Raw genomic sequence first — 17,449 nt, 5'->3', positions numbered from 1 at the left:
TATTGTTGCACCTGTGTCATCTTTGTAACCGTTTTGAATCCATTTCTGTAAATCGTTATTGTATGATTTGACGCAGTAATACGAATCGCACACTATAAGTGTCGGGAATTCGCGATCGGCATTATCTAGCGCCATTTTTAACGCTATTATTTCAGTTTGTTGTTCTGAATTATTTTCCACTGAGTGTGTTTTTGTAAGTAGAGGTCTTAATTCACCTCCGCGCCACACTTCTTTTACAATTTCGCATGTGGCGTTGTAAGCCAGCTCTCCCAAAACTGAGGGTTGAGCATGTCCGTCTGTATATATTACACAGGCGTACTGTCGTAAAGGCAGAATGTCGATTGGCAGAGGGTATTCTCTCTCATATTCTAGATATTTTAATTCTTTCATTTCCGGGTCAAAATAGTATTTTACTTTGTCTGTAGCAACAGAATTTACCCATCGTATCCATTCTGGATTCAGTGCCGTTGTCGGTAAATTACATGGTGTTGTTAATGCCTCAAAAGCTGATTCTGCTGTTCTGACTGTAACCTGTCTACCGTCGGCTTGGTATTTCTCTTTTGCTACAGCTGTTTGAACCGCATGAACAATGTCTTCCTTAATGCTGAACCTTTTTTCAGCTTCTGTGTACAAATGTGATTTGTATGCTATTGGTACCTTCTCTCCCTCATTAGAGGTCAGGTATGTGAATCCGCATCTTCCTGGGATGACTCGAATCACAAGGTTGCGTGTGTTGTCACGTGTTTGTAATTTTGTTTTAACTAACATATCTGTTTGTAAAGATCTCAAAATTTCTGTGTGTTTTTGAGTCCAATTGATTCTCTTAAAATCTGGTTTTATAAGGTCATAGAGAGGTTTAACTCTCTCTGCATAATTTATAATGTAAGTTCTTCCGAAATTTAGGAAACCTAGAATTGATTGTAAGTTTTTTAGTGTTCTAGGTGCTTGGATTACAGCACATTTCTCTAGGAAATTGTCAGCCAGGCTTTTGCCTTCACTTGATAGTTCATATCCTAAAAACAGGACAGTTAGATGGGCAATTCTTGACTTTTTAAAGTTGAATTTGTAACCCTCTGCTGCGAACCCAAGTATTATGGTGTTCACTCTCTTCAAGTGAGTATCCAAGTCATCATCTGTTAGATAGATGTCATCGACATAAGATAATGCCTCATCATCATATATTTGTAGTAACTCTGTTACTCTTGCTGAGAATAATCCTGGGCTATTCTTAAACCCCTGGGGCAAACGACAGATTTTTTTTTGCGCGCCATTTATTGAGAACGCGGTCAAATATCTGCTCTCTGGTGCTATATTTTGACAGAAGAATCCATTAGAGATGTCTAATGTTGTTTTGTATTTTTTGCGCACTATGTTATTCATTAGTGCAGCACTATGCGAGTTTTGTACTGCAAAGGTTTTGCACCATGAGTTAAGGTGTCTGTAGTCCAAAACAAGACGATATGAATTTGTCTGGTTTGGAGACAGGAAACAAAGGATTATTCATTTGTGAGGTGCAAGTTTCAATCACCCCCTGGTATTCAAGTTGATCTAGGATCTCTTTTACCCGTTTTCTAGCTTCTTGCTTAATTGGGTACTGCCTCTGTGCAGTAGGTTGTGATTTTAACTGGATTTTGTGAGGAGGAGAGTCCTCATCCCATCCCACATGGTTTTTATATAATGCAGGAGCTTGGGCTACTGCCCACTTTCTTGCAAGTGTATATTTTTTATGAATTGGAATATGATTTGAGAAGGCAGGCATAATTATTTCTTCGCCATGAGGGCACTCCCTGACAAACTCTGGTGGACAGTCTCTTTCAGCTAGAAGGATATCATAGCCCTTGGAGAGATTATCCCAAAAGAGACCCCTTATTTTCCTAGTCTTATCCCCCTCTATACGCAATGTTATTTCATATATTTTATGAGGTTTGCTAACTCTGGTATCTGCAGTTTCCACCTGAATGTATTCATTCGTGTCCACTGTCTCCAGATGATTCATAAGGATCTTGCGAGCTATGCTCACTTCTGCTGCGCTGTCTAGCATTGTCTGAGCCCATTCTCCGTTTTTCAGCTGTGTCCTCAGTATTCTCGGCATGGTTGATTACTTTAATACTGGCTACCTTCTTTTTTGGAAACTGTAATTTTTTATTTTGATGAGCAGGTTCCTTGTCTTTGGACTTGACGTGCTCTTCCCTGTGTTCTGATCGTCCTCTCCTTTCCGATTTCTGCGAGGAAGTCTGAAAAGATTGAGAGGGACGTGTATCAATATCTTGATATCTATCAGGTTTCTTCAGATTTTCCCTATTTCTAAGGTTGTATTTTTTCTCAGAGGGCTCCCTCTGGGGAGACTTGTGACCTTGGTCTGGAGATCTTTCTCTCCGCCGAGGAGACCTTCCTCTGGACTGGAATCTTTTTTCTTTAGGAGTGGATTGTTTATTTCCATCCCAGCTCTTTTTTGAAGTGTTTAGATTATTCTTAATAAATATTTTTTCAGGTTTTTCAATAAGTTGGGGTTTCACCGGTTTTCCACCCAAACTATCTCTTCCTAGTTCTTCATAGGATTTTTCTATGATTCTGGCAATTTCAAATGGTTGGTCAGCTATATCTGTCTCTTTCAACCTCTGGCGGATCGCCACATTTGCTGCTTCTCACTTTATATTGGCTAGTAATATTGCCGAGACCTGCTTGAAGTCTTTTAGTAATTTCATACCAAGAGTTAAAGCAGGTTCTGGACCGTATTCATCTTGAATTTGTTTTAGCACATCTGGTATTACTGACATGGATGGAACACCATGTGTTTTTGTGTAAATGGAAGCAAAGACTGTACCCCAAGTGTCACAGTCCTCCACATGTGGTGCGATTCCCATTGGAAGACAGATAGTCAGAATCCGGTGTTTCTCAACCGGGGTGGTATCTGGAAATACCGCCTCTATTTGAGTGATTTTTTGTGCTAACCAGAATGGAATTTGTTCCCGTTTTGTGGGTACTTTACCTAGACAGGACTGTATGTTCTGTGGTGTAATTTTATTTGTGTTCCCCTGGTGAGGGATCAGCTGTGGAATTTTAATAGCTGGTTGGACTGTTGAAGTCCGCATTACATATTGGACTAATTGTCTGTGTATTTTAATTAGTTGTTTTAGCTGTGCTAAAAGTTCTGGTGCAGACATTTCTTCAATGTCTGGATGTGGTGTGTATCCGGATAGGACCGGCCACGTTGCTCCTGGTCTACCTAGTGGACCGAGCCTGGTGATGTGATTATTATGTTTTAGGGCGCCATTAAACCAGAGCAGGTGCTCTTGGTATTTGAGTGGTATTTCCACCTCCTCGAAAGGAGTGTACTCATTTGGAGGTTCCTCTATTTTGTAATAGTGGAAGTCCTTTGTTACAGCGTTTGCTGCTGGAAAGTTTATCCATGAATAGAATACCTCTGTCTGCCGATATTCGTGTGCCTCGATTACGAATATGACTGTACCACCTCTCGGTGTCAGCCCATTTTCTATAAGTTTTAAAGTTATAGATTTTCTTATGTTGAGCGGGTCTTGCTGTAGTAGAGTATTGTCAGCTTCTAGGAGTTCAGCTGCTATTCTAACTGTCTCCCTTTCTTCTTCTTCTAGTGACATTTTAATGTCAAGAAGGTTATTTTATTTATTTGCAGATCAGGTTTCTATGGAAACAAAGATTAGATGCACAATATTTTGGAACAGTGTATCCCTCAACGTTGAATAAACCAAGAACCATACATAGGAGTCTCCTCCTACTAAGTTTGGCGGATTTAACCTTTCACCCACTCCAGACGTCTTTGGAGTATTATGGGGAAAAGGGGTCTGTGTGAAAAAGCACGACTGAGTTACTCTAATGTCTTACGTTAGATTTATCGCCCATCCAAACACGTTGGGCGCCATGTAGTGTAGTTCCTATCATCCCATTAGGCTCTGCGCATTGGAATAATATCTTCAATAGTATAGACGTAGGACAGAGGTTAACTAGGTCTTCTACTGTCGATATTAGACTTAAAGTTTAGTGTTTGCCAGCTAGCTCAGAGTTCACTAGAAACTTTCTCGAATAGACAAGGAGGAGTTTAACTTCCTTGGATAGACAAGAAGGGATTTAGTTTCTGACAACCATAGAACATGACAACTTTGTATCTCTAGAGTCGTGTGAAAACAAAAGACAACTTATTTTACTCAGTCAGTTCAGTGCATTCTTAGTTTCACCAGATTGTAGAGAAAAGGAAGAGACGGGCGTGTTCAATAAAAAGATGTTATTTATTGATCAGTCTCTTTTCTCATACAAGAGAAATGAATCGCTATTATTGCAATACTTAGAGTTAAGTAAAGTGCATACAGTAATAACAGAATTATAAAATAATACTGTAAAAGCATTGATATGGTTTCTTAGCCATATGATACTTAAAATGGATAAAATAGATACATACATATATACATTGACTAATCGTACTCAACTGGTGCTTATAACTACGCCTACCCCAATGTACCTGACCTAAGCCTAATACGTGGCGGGAGTAGATAAGTAGCAGTTTAAGTTAAGTTTGTTTTGCCAAGGGTCTGCTTCAAGAATTCTCTACAAAGGATGATTCAGTTCAGTACCTGGGAGTTTAGAAGGCTGGAGGGCTGGTATCTCTATCTCAGGTCTTGATATTCCAGCTGCCTGCGAGGGCTGCTTGGAAGCGCCGGAGCTGGATTTCTCGGCAGGAGAAAAGGCAGCGTCTCTCTCTCAGCGCGTCAGAAAGGAGGGGCAGCGTCTCTGGGCTTCGCTGTCAGCTGGGCTCGTCGGCAAGTCTCGCTGCTCCAATCTTGTCACCACCTCGTGTGTTTGCTTAAGGCAATGTCGGTATTATTTATACCTGAAAGGTGCCGGGATTGACGTAAGGATGGACATAAATACGTCAATAAGGATGTCATACGAACTTGATCGTTCGCACATTCTTTACTGAAGTTCTCGGCTAAATCAAAACAATGGCTGTGAGGATTTCCCAGATCGTGGTAGGTTTGATTTGTTTTGAGAACACCGTATGCCTATTAGGGGGCTGGAGGAATAGTGCTTGCCTAATGAGATGGCATGCGCTATGACCTAATCAGATAACGGGCTTCTGTGCCGTTGTGTGGCTAATCAGATAACGGATTTCTGTGCAGTTGAATGGCTGCTAGTTCATTATTAACCAGACATGGGTCAGAAACAGGGGGATCGATACAGTACCCATAATAAATACACCACAAGAACACATCCTTGTTTCAAGCCGACATTAGTTTCAAGGCGATGGGTAATATGTTTACCGTCGCCAATTTTGATCTGTACCCATGTATCGGAATATAAAAGTTTGATCATTTTTAAAAGAGTTTCCAATATACCCCATTTAAATAACTTCAACCAAAGAATGTTTCTGGGGACAGAATCAAAAGCGGCTTTAAGGTCAATGAATCAGATGTACAATTTTTCTTTCCTACTTTTTGCTCTTTCACCTAGTAATGTCAATAAAATCAAGTTAGTAAGAGTTGATTCTCCTTTTCTAAAACCCATTTGGAATCAATTTTTCTCTTAGTGCCCATAATTCTAGTTCATCTAACAGACAACTTGCAAATATTTTCGCATCAACATCTGTGAGGGTTATTAAGCGATAATTTGCGGCATTGTCCTGGGATCCGCTTTTATAAATTGGCTGAATAATGCTTCATTGCCATGATTTCGGGATACAACCAGATTTAAGAACATCATTAAAAAGGAGCGTTAATAACTCTGGCCAATTCGATATTTTAGCTTTGAAGATGGCATTAGGAATACCATTAGGGCCAGGCGCTCCATTACATCGAATCTTGATTAAGACTTTTTTAACTTTATCAACCGACCATGGCTCAATATCTACAGAGCCTAATGAATCACTGGAACTGGGGAGAGGATGCCATTCCGCTGGCTCCAATTTGCAATGATGTTGATAACTTTCCACATCATCGCACTGTGGGGCTTGAGAATCTATTTTCAAATTTTTAAAAGAGTTTACCCAACTTAATTCATCAATGTTGGCACTATTACTTCTAAAATTACCATTTTTTAAATTATTAATAATACCCCAGAATAATCGTGAGTCTTTAGACTTACATGCGTAATGTAATTTAGACCAAATCCCTTCATAGAATGTCTGTTTGGCCCTCCAAATTTCGTTCTTGTATCCCCTTTTTAGGACTCTAATTTTAAGTAACATTGAAAAATACAATGTCCCTTTTGCTTTTCTATACAGTGTTCTTATTGATTTATTAAGAGTTCTTTTCAAATACAATAAGCAATGGAAATACCACCCTGGGTTTTCCGGGTTTAAAGTAATAATACCCCTAGAGGGTTCCTGTTTAGAAAATTTGTCCAAAAGAGAATTACATAGGGCGGGCCAATGAGTAACCATTGAATTCCCTTTGGAATTAGCTACTTGAGTCTCAAGAATTAAATGAGAAAGGGATTCCAGAATATCTTTCTCAGTTTTATCGCGCCTTTTAAGATTAGAAGCAGTGGGGGCGATTCTAATTATTCTTGATTCAGGCAAATGATTGAATGGGAAATCAAAAAAAATAACTTGGGGATTATGGTCACTGTCAATCCTTGGAATTACCTCATAGCTTTGGACAAAATCAAACAGTTTATCTGACAGTATTGTATAGTCAATTATGGAAGAGCTTCCGATTTTGTTAACTGTAGGTATGTGCTCTCTATCATGCATCATCGTCAGATTATATTTGATAAACTCACAATTAATCCATTGAGCTAATAAATCTGACTGAACTTCACGGTTTTTATACAGTACCAGATGGGTATTAAAATACCCTGAGATGATCATCAGTGAATCTATGTGATCATAATATAGCACTTTCACCATTTCCCATAACTCAATAAATTGCAATGATCTAACCTTTTTTTTCGAACTTAAATAAACATTAAAAAAAATTAGTGATTGTCTAGCAATTATTTTAACGCACTGTATCCATTTGACCTGAAGGCGAACCTCAAAAGGTTCCACGTCAAGACTTAAAGAAACATATATAGAGAGACCACCACTTGGCCGACCAAAAACGGCCTCCCGAGATGCCATAATCAAATATTCAAAGTAGCCAATCAATGGTTCGCTACACATGTTCCAAGTTTCTTGCAAAATTAACATATCAAAAGTTTTTAAAAATCCTACATTTACATCTTCAATTAGTAATTTAAAACCATTTGTATTCCAAGAAAAAAGTTTAAAAGGTATCGGTGCTTTTTCTGAAGAATCCCGGCATCATTCAATCTTTACTGGATTTATACTTGTTAATATTGACGGGAACCAACTCCAATCTACTATGGGCTCGGGGACTGTCTTTAACTCCTCACATATTCGTGAACGTGGCTGACAACTCATGACTTTAATGCCACATGACACAATTAGTTCTGATGATGGACCTGAGGCACCGTTCAGCACTCTAACATTCTCTGCCCTAATTGATTCTTTCTGGTGAAGAATTGGCTTGGTAGTTTGGTCTGCCCTGTTCCCATGATGCACTGGGCCAGGGACAGACTAATTTGCATATAGCCAGGTTCTGAGCTGGGATGGGGCAGTGAGCTAAATAACAGTGATGGATCAAGCCCTGATCCTTGGACTGGGTAAGAGTGTTCTGCTTAATTCAGACACTCTGTTCATCAGCCCCCCCTTTTCTGAATCATTTTGTCCACCATAAGCGTGGAAGGGTATACTCAGACATGAGTCCCTTGCTCACTGCTCCATCAGGATTCAAGCAAGCCGGGCCGACGACGCCTGAAATGGCAGAAACCGGTCCCCGGAAGCTTGTCTCCTTTCTGGTGAAGAATTGGCTTGGTAGTTTGGTCTGCCCTGTTCCCATGATGCACTGGGCCAGGGACAGACTAATTTGCATATAGCCAGGTTCTGAGCTGGGATGGGGCAGTGAGCTAAATAACGGTGATGGATCAAGCCCTGATCCTTGGACTGGGTAAGAGTGTTCTGCTTAATTCAGACACTCTGTTCATCACCACCCCCTTTTCTGAATCTAATTGATTTTACGACATTGTCCGTTAAAACTCGACTTCTTGATGTTTTAATCGGGATTAATGGAGTAGAATATTGCAAACCTTGAGATCTCAATATCTTAATACCCCAATTTTCAAATTTGTTAGCATTAGCTATTATTTTACTAACAGTATCATCATTAAGCCAAGTCGTAAGCGTTATTTCCCTGTTACCATTATCTTTCTTAAACTCCACAAGATCCAGATCTTCAGATACTACATCCTTAAGATCTGGAATTGCATTTAGTAGTTTCAGAATATTTCCCCGATTCAAAATATCATAAGTACCTCTAGTAGAATATTGGGGACAAAAAAACACTTTTCTTTTTTCCACCAACACCTCAGATGTTTCTGTAACTCCCATTACTCTAGAGTCAACCCTTTTCCCATCATTTGGAGACAAAGCAGGGACCGTTAATATCGATCGTTCAATCCGCTCTAGCGGCATTTGGACCTGAGTACAGGGACGGTTTGTTCGTGTTGCATTGGAGGTAAATGGGATTTACACCTTTTTCGTTATAAGGTTTTTGGTCCTGAGTGCAAGGTTGATCAATCTGTACATTCAGGTTATGTTGTAGTTGGATGGAATTAGCAAATATCTCGTTAATGGAATCTTGAGTTCCCTGTTGGAATCTCCCTTCATCTCTAGACCTTACTGCCCCTGCCTCCCCTGGATTTATTTCGGACTGAACTTTAGGTACTGCTAAAACTTGAAACGGGTTTGCAGTATTCTGATTAGTGATATTTTGATTTCCACACTGGAAAACCGATTCCTTATTTAGCTGAACTTGCTCTCCTGCAATCCCCAAGTTTGTATGGGCCTGAATTTTAATCCCCGCATTTGGCTTGGACTCCTCCTTCATCTCACTGCTAACAACTTGTTTTAGTTGTGAGGCCTTTTTGTCCACTACAGAATTTTTCGTTACTCCAAAAATAGGGAAGAGGGCCTCAGGTTTAAGATTAGTGGTTATGTTTTGACTCTTAATAACTAACCGACTAGAGTTTTTTTTTTCCTGTGCTGTTTTATTGTGGGTTTTCCTTAACCTTTTTCTCGCCCGTTTTGATAAAACCTCAGGCTCTGGAATGGCTTGTAAATCGAACTTTGCTTTGGTGCAGATTTTATTCGACTCAGATTTTTCCATTATTTTTGGGGTTTGAATAGGGTCAGAAAGGACACAGATTTTATCTTCAGTTATCAAGTGAGCCTTATTTTTTTCCACTTTTAATCGGAGATTCCACAAATTTCAGAAGATGGGAATTATTTGCTACATTTACCGGATTTTTTTGGTTCATCACGCCCTTGGACATTTCTACTTGCCAACAATTTTACCTCATGTACCATAGAGCTAACAATTAAAGGCAAGTCTGAAATGTTATCTATCAATTGAGCACAAGTGCAAGATATTAATTGGCTCTCTTTGTCGGCTTGTACCTTAGCGATCAAGTTAGTTAGTTGCAGAAGCTTTGCATCAGTTCTGACAACATGTGTTGCTAGGGTATTTAGAATGTCCACCTGCATATCTAGCTTATCCGAATGGAAATTAAGGGCGTTAGTGATTGAATCCATTGTACTCAACAAACAATCCCAAATACCACGCTCAGGACTGTTGACCTTGTTTTCCACTGCGCCAGGTCTGGCCTGAAAGTTCCCATCAAATTTTGATAGCAAAGATAAATCAACTATATTAGATTATTTACATTGCTCATTTACATTAACATTTGCAATTTTACGCCTACTAGCCGCACCTGGAACCAGTAGTGATTTGTTAGTAGTAAAACTATTCTCCAAAGGTATACTCGACTGGTCCAAATTAAAAGGACGGGCTTCACAAGTTTTTAATGTATTATCAATTGGACTTGATACTAAATCATCCACACCTCTTTTATAATTTAAGTCGTCAACTATAGGAACGGACACTATAGCTACATCACTCATATTATGGATCGAACAGGAGGAGATATCAATTACAGAACCTGGATCTTTTGCACACCCAGAAGTTTTTTTACATAGCTCCTCCTGACTGGTACTCGGTGAGTCATCCACCAGAATTGCCTCTATAGGATGTACCCCAATATTGTGACAATGAATTTGCACTTGCGTCTGCAGCCTACTAGAAGGTACCGGTGAACGATCAGACAGTAGAAGCACTAAATCCTTTACAGCCTTGTCTAATTTTAAACACCTCTCCTGAGAACCCGCAACTTTGCTTGAAGTAACCGTCCCCAAAGCAATTTTAGATTCTATTACAGCACCGATATGATCACTTTTTAGACTAATCCCCGGGGCACCGGCCACTTCGCACGACTTTGCCACTTCCGAGGAGATTTTAGACTCCGTTAATTCACAAGGCTGCACACTATTTCCACCAAATGACCGAGGTAATGTGGGGGATATTCTACAATCACTAACACACTCAATGTTCTTAGATGTATTTCTTTTTTGTTTTTGAGTCTGACTATGATGATACTTAAAAAAGAAGCTCTTAATAGTTGGATGGGCATCAGTTTTTAAACTTTTTTGAACCTGGCAGGGGGTTATGGGTGAGGAGCCCGACTCATTCAAGTGCTCCTTTGACGAAACACTAACACTACTTACACTACTTACACTAGTTGCTCCACTACCCCCCTCATTCTTTTTGAATTGCTTTGATTGGGTCCCCACATTAATCGATTCATGATTCATCGAGCTTCTGGCGTTGTTTTATTTTTGGCAGAGCCCCACGCTGACGGCCCGATGTCATCATATACCGTCTCCCAGCTGGGGATTAAAAAATGGCAAGGATAGCAAATAACAATTATCAACACCAGAAAATAACAAAGCAAACGGGGTAAGGCTCACTCCCAATGGTAAAGGTCACACCTCACTCCTTTGGCCAGACTCCAGAATCAATAGTCAAAAGTCAGACACAAAAATCAAACACGTGTTTGCAAAAAAAACCTTTTGGTTAACCCCCCTTGGAGACAATCACCAATGACTGGTCAATGACTGGACAGGATCTTTCTTTTCTTTTCTTCTGTAATTCCAGCCTTTGCACGACTACTGCCCCTCAGGGGTTGCCACTTCCCTTGTTCAGACGCCAAGATTAAGACTCCTTAATGCGTCGCATCAGCGGCTCTACCAAAACTCTGCCTTACTTCTTACTTGACACTGCACAGTTCAGCTCAGATCAGTGGCAGTTCAATGTCCCGGCCTTGAGCCTTGTGCCACTTACTTCACGTTTGAATATAGAAGCCTGAGAAACCAGTAAAGCCCCCTCAGACTCCATGCTGCCCGCTCAACTTGCTCATGCAACCCTGAAACCCGAACCTTACCACTAGATTTTCCAACCCCCTCACTGAGGTAACCGACTGCGGCCAGCAGTAAACAGCGGTAGTCAGCAAAGGCAATTATTCTGCAGTTATTCGTTGCTCAGCAGCAGTAGAAACTCGGACCTCGGCAGCGATAGTTAATCGGACCTCGGCAGTAACCCCATGGCTACCGAGCTCTTAATGGAACCGGCTCCTGGCACACGGCTTCTCCCGGCTTCTCCAAGCTTTCCCGTTTTTCAGCTTTCCTACCTTCCACTACACCAAAGCACTCTTCACTAGCACAGTGGTCGTGGGATTTTTTCGGCGGTATTCCCACGGGGCCGACTCCTCGTGGTTCTTACCGTGACTTTTTCCACCCCTCTCTCCACGGTATTCGGCACCAGCAGCAGCCGTGGCAGCGGAAGCGGTATTAGGCGCTTAGAAACCGGCTCCCGGCTTTTCGATTTTTCCTCCTTTCTGCCTTTTCCGGCTTTTTGCAGACGCTGCAGCATTCACTGCTGACTCGCTGGTTCGCTGACTCGCAACCAGGAGCCCGGCGCCCGATGATTTTTGTGATACTCAGCGGCACCTCGTGTCTCCTCGCGTCCTCGTGTCTCTCTCAGCCTCTCTCAAAAAGAGAAGCTGACACTGATATCCTTAATGTCCAAGTCACTTCTGGTATAATATTTGGTCTGCTTTCGTTCTACACTCTCTTGCGTCATCTGCGCTCTGCAGGCAAACATTTGGTCTCTTTACCACGTGTGAAGAGGGCCCATGCTGGCGGTCGCTCGTTCCACGTTCTGGCTGCCAAGCTCTAGAATTATCTTCCGTCTCACATCTGGAGCATGGATAATTATTTGACTTTCCGAAAAGCGATAAAGACCCATTAGTTGCCACAGTAAGTCCCCTTCTTTGACCTTCCTGTCTCCCCTGGTGCTTCCTGTTTTTTTTTTTCCCCAGTTGGGATACTCGCGGTTTAGGTGCTGTTTTTGCTCAGTGCCTACATGTCGACAACTGGGTACTTTACCGAGCCATGTCCTCCTTGTGAACAGTGTCTTAGTAGGGGAGTGTGCAATCCTTAGACTATATGGAGGTCTAGTCCCCGTAGTGTGAATAGCTGATCCTGATGGAATGTCCCTCCAGGATACCAGAAGAGTTGGGGATAAAATATGCCCAACCAGTTAAAAAATGTCTGTGCAGATGCGTTTTAAGCAATGTGGGCAAATGTCCAGTGCCCCCCATTCTCCACAGGGTCCCCTGGTAAAGTGAGTGGGAAAAGCGTATGTCCTTCAATGTACAGTGTATAGATGTGAGCTCAAATACTAATTTGTTTGTACATTTATACCAAAAAGTGGTAATTTTCAATCAGTAAAAAAACCTCATCTAAAACAGTTATTTTTTAACCCATTCCGTGCTGCAATAATTCTCCCGCTGTGAGGGAGGATTAATGAGAGGGCGGGGTTTGGACTGCCCTTGGCTGTCCTCTGCACATGCCCACCATGAGGTATGACAGCCGGGGGCCGTTCTGAGCACCCAAGGGGTTAAAAGTCTGCAATGGGTTTCTTTGAGGCTGCCATATTCCACTCAGCTCATTGGCATTCTTTATATACTTTATGTTGGTTTGCAAATTGTGGGGCACATTTATCAAGGTTCTGCATTGCCCTTGCACCACGCAAGGGGGTGCAAGGCCATCGCAAAACCTAAGTGAGAAATATCGGGTGCAAGGCCATCGCAAAACCTAAGTGAGAAATATCAAGCTGTGCAAGGCCACCTTGGGTGAACTGAGTGGCTTGATAAATCTAGAGTAACGTAAGGCAGCACACATCGCTGTCTTGCATTACTCTGCCCAAGAGAAGCGTTCCATGGGTGCAGCGTGGGTGTTTCCACGGACCACCCATGGATTCTGAAGCACTTCCATATTTACCATTCGTGGTAGACATGAGAATGCGTCAAAATACTCTAACTCCCCAGGTGAGGCGTAATGAGGAGAAATAGCTTTATTTGTCCTATTTCTTTCCTCCATCGACACGAAAGGGTAAGTTGTCTCTCATGATTGTTTGTGTGCAGAAAGGTGTCCCTTCCTGCATAAAATCAATCCTGCATACAATGCAGGCACCCTTAGAGCATGACGCAAGGGTGCCTGCATTGGCGCTAGAGTACCAAAAGTGCGCCAGCACTAGGAAAGGACAGGAATGCATCATATAATGTTAAATATGATTCATTCCTGCCCTTTCTCTCAGCACAGCAAGGTAACTTGCTGGTTGCGCTGTATGAAAGATTGATGAATCTGCCCCTGTGTCCACAGCTGCATCTATAGGTGTGCAACAACTCATTGAAACAGCCCCCAGACAAAGTCATCTTACTCAAAAAGCACTGAGGCAAACAAAATATACCCATGAACTTAATCGACAATGGTAGTGGTATAAGGAACTGTTGGTAACAGGGCCGAACTGGCTACCGGGCATTTTTGCTGGGGTGGCAGGGTGGGGCCAGGTTCACTGCTGATGGGTTAATTGTGTTGCTGGGGAGCTGCCAGCGCTTCTTAACCCCTTCGCTGCTAGGCCTTTTCCCCCTCCTGTGCTAAGGCTTTTTTTGGTGTTTTGGGGTAGTGCGCGCTTAGGCCCTTGTAACTTTTTGACCACATAAGGGATCCGCGCCAAATTTGCGTCCTTTTCTTCCAACATCATGGGGATTCTAAAGGCGCCCAGGGTTTGTGGATTCCCTTGGAGGGGTCCCAGAAATTAACCAAAATATAGTGTTTTTTTTGTTTTTTTCAGAAAAATGGGAAAAACGGGCTGCAAATGAAAGCCTCTGGCTTTTTCCCTGAAAATGGTATCAAAAAAGGGTTTGTGGGGCTGAATTCTCCATTTTCTCAGCTTTTAGGGAATGACAGTGTTTTGTCAGAGAACCGAAATGTTTCACTCAGTTTTGGCATTTTTCTGGGACATAGCCTATTTTTGCTATTTTTAGAGCTTTCCACCTCCTTCCAGTTAATGGTAGAAATGAGTTTGAAAGCAATAATGGATCCTGGAAAGCTTTACATTTTCGAACAATAGACAAAATTCTGAATTCAGAAAGGGGTCATTTGTCTAAATCCATGAAGGTTTCGTTATAGAAACTAACAGTTAGATATTGGAATATTTGAAAATTTGTTGAAAACAACAGCCTTTTGTCTCAACGTTTTCACCTATAACTTTCTCTAATTTTGACAGCTCTTGGAAAGCAATATACCGTTACATCCGTTAGACCTTCTGGTTGTGGGGATATATGGGACTTGTAGTTTCACCAAGAACCCGACGAACCCAGATCCAAAAACTGAGCAGCAACTTGGAATGGTATTTTTTCATTTACTGGGTATAGTGCACTTTGTCTTGGAAAATGTACACATGGAATAATCTGTATGAAAGACACCTATGTATGTATGAATTGGGTACAAATTATAGAGTTCAGAAACAGTATATAATTGCACATTTTCAAAGTTGGGAATACTCATACTAGCATGAGAATTATTGGTCATTTTTCATAAAGTTTTTTTTTCTACACAATATCTTTCATTCAAAGGGAGAAATGCAAGAAAGCTCAATTGGTAATAACAGTTGATTTACAAATCTGAATTACCCCAAGTGTCCCGATAAAAACGGTACCTCACTTGTGTGGGTCGGCCTTGTGCCTGCGACAGGAAACGGCGCAAAATGCAACATGGTCACACCTAAATTTTGCAGTTACAAATTGACCCTTTTTTGGCAAAGTGCCTACCTGTAGTTTTTGCACCCTAGTTCTTCCGGCACCTAGGGAAACCTAGCAAACCTATACATTTTTGAAAAGTAGACACCCAGGGGAATTCAGGATGGGATGACTCGACTGCCTACCACCAGGTTTTGTTACCCAGAATCCCTTGCAAAGCTCAGATTTTGAAAAAAAAAAAACATTTTCCTCACATTTCTGTGGTGGAAAGTTCTGGAATCTGCGTGGATCAACACATTTCCACCCACCCAGCGTGCCCCCAGGTCTCCCGAAAAAAATGGTACCTCACTTGTGTGGGTCGGCCTTGTGCCTACGACGGGAAACGGCACAAAATGCAACGTGGTCGCTCCTCAATTTCCCAGTGAAATCTTAAGCTCATTGGACAAAGAGACTACCTTTTGTTTTTGAGCCGTAGCTCAACCAGCACCTAGGAAAACCTAGCAAACCTATACATTTTTGAAAACTAGACACCCAGGGCAATTCAGGATGGGGTGACTCGTCTGCCTACCCCCAGGTTTTGTTACCCAGAATCCCTTGCAAACATAAATATTTGACCAAAAAAACACATTTTCCTCACATTTCTGTGGTGGAAAGTTCTGGAATCTGCGTGGATCAACAAATTTCCACCCACCTAGCGTGCCCCCAGGTCTCCCGAAAAAAATGGTACCTCACTTGCGTGGGTAGGCATAGTGGCTGCGACATGAAACAGCGCAAAACGCAGCATGGTCGCACCTCAATTTCCCAGTGAAATTTAGCACGATTCGGACAAAAAGACTACCTTTTGTTTTTGCGCCGTAGCTCTGCCAGCACCTAGGGAAACCTAGCAACCCTATACATTTTAGAAAACTAGACACCCAGGGCAATTCAGGATGGGGTGACTCGTCTGCCTACCCCCAGGTTTTGTTACCCAGAATCCCTTTCAAACATAAAAATTTGACCAAAAAAACACATTTTCCTCACATTTCTGTGGTGGAAAGTTCTGGAATCTGCGTGGATCAACAAATTTCCACCCACCCAGCGTGCCCCCAGGTCTCGCGAAAACAATGGTACCTCACTTGCGTGGGTAGGCATAGTGGCTGCGACATGAAACAGCGCAAAACGCAGCATGGTCGCACCTCAATTTCCCAGTGAAATTTAGCACGATTCGGACAAAAAGACTACCTTTTCTTTTTGCGCCGTAGCTCTGCCAGCACCTAGGGAAACCTAGCAACCCTATACATTTTAGAAAACTAGACACCCAGGGCAATTCAGGATGGGGTGACTCGTCTGCCTACCCCCAGGTTTTGTTACCCAGAATCCCTTTCAAACATAAAAATTTGACCAAAAAAACACATTTTCCTCACATTTCTGTGGTGGAAAGTTCTGGAATCTGCGTGGATCAACAAATTTCCACCCACCCAGCGTGCCCCCAGGTCTCCTGAAAAACATGGTACCTCACTTGCGTGGGTAGGCATAGTGGCTGCGACATGAAACCGCGCAAAACGCAGCATGGTCGCACCTCAATTTCCCAGTGAAATTTAGCACGATTCGGACAAAAAGACTACCTTTTGTTTTTGCGCCGTAGCTCTGCCAGCACCAAGGGAAACCTAGCAACCCTATACATTTTTGAAAACTAGACAACTAGGGCAATTCAGGATGGGGTGACTCGTCTGCCTACCCCCAGGTTTTGTTACCCAGAATCCCTTTCAAACAAAACAATTTGACCAAAAAAACACATTTTCCTCACATTTCTGTGGTGGAAAGTTCTGGAATCTGCGTGGGTCAACAAATTTCCACCCACCCAGTGTGCCCCCAGGTCTCCCGAAAAAAATGGTACCTCACTTGCGTGGGTAGGCATAGTGGCTGCGACATGAAACAGCGCAAAACGCAGCATGGTCGCACCTCAATTTCCCAGTGAAATTTTGCACGATTCGGACAAAAAGACTACCTTTTGTTTTTGCGCCGTAGCTCTGCCAGCACCTAGGGAACCCTAGCAAACCTATACATTTCTGAAAACTAGACACCCAGGGCAATTCAGGATGGGGTGACTCGTCTGCCTACCCCCAGGTTTTGTTACCCAGAATCCCTTACAAACATAAAAATTTGACCAAAAAAACACATTTTCCTCACATTTCTGTGGTGGAAAGTTCTGGAATCTGCGTGGATCAACAAATTTCCACCCACCCAGCGTGCCCCCAGGTCTCCCGAAAAAAATTGTACCTCACTTGCGTGGGTAGGCATAGTGGCTGCAACATGAAACCGCGCAAAACGCAGCATGGTCGCACCTCAATTTCCCAGTGAAATTTAGCACGATTCGGACAAAAAGACTACCTTTTGTTTTTACGCCGTAGCTCTGCCAGCACCTAGGGAAACCTAGCAAACC

Source organism: Lissotriton helveticus, chromosome 6 (genome assembly GCF_964261635.1).
Source record: "Lissotriton helveticus chromosome 6, aLisHel1.1, whole genome shotgun sequence".
Taxonomy (NCBI): domain Eukaryota; kingdom Metazoa; phylum Chordata; class Amphibia; order Caudata; family Salamandridae; genus Lissotriton; species Lissotriton helveticus.
This window is presented reverse-complemented; position numbering follows the sequence as displayed.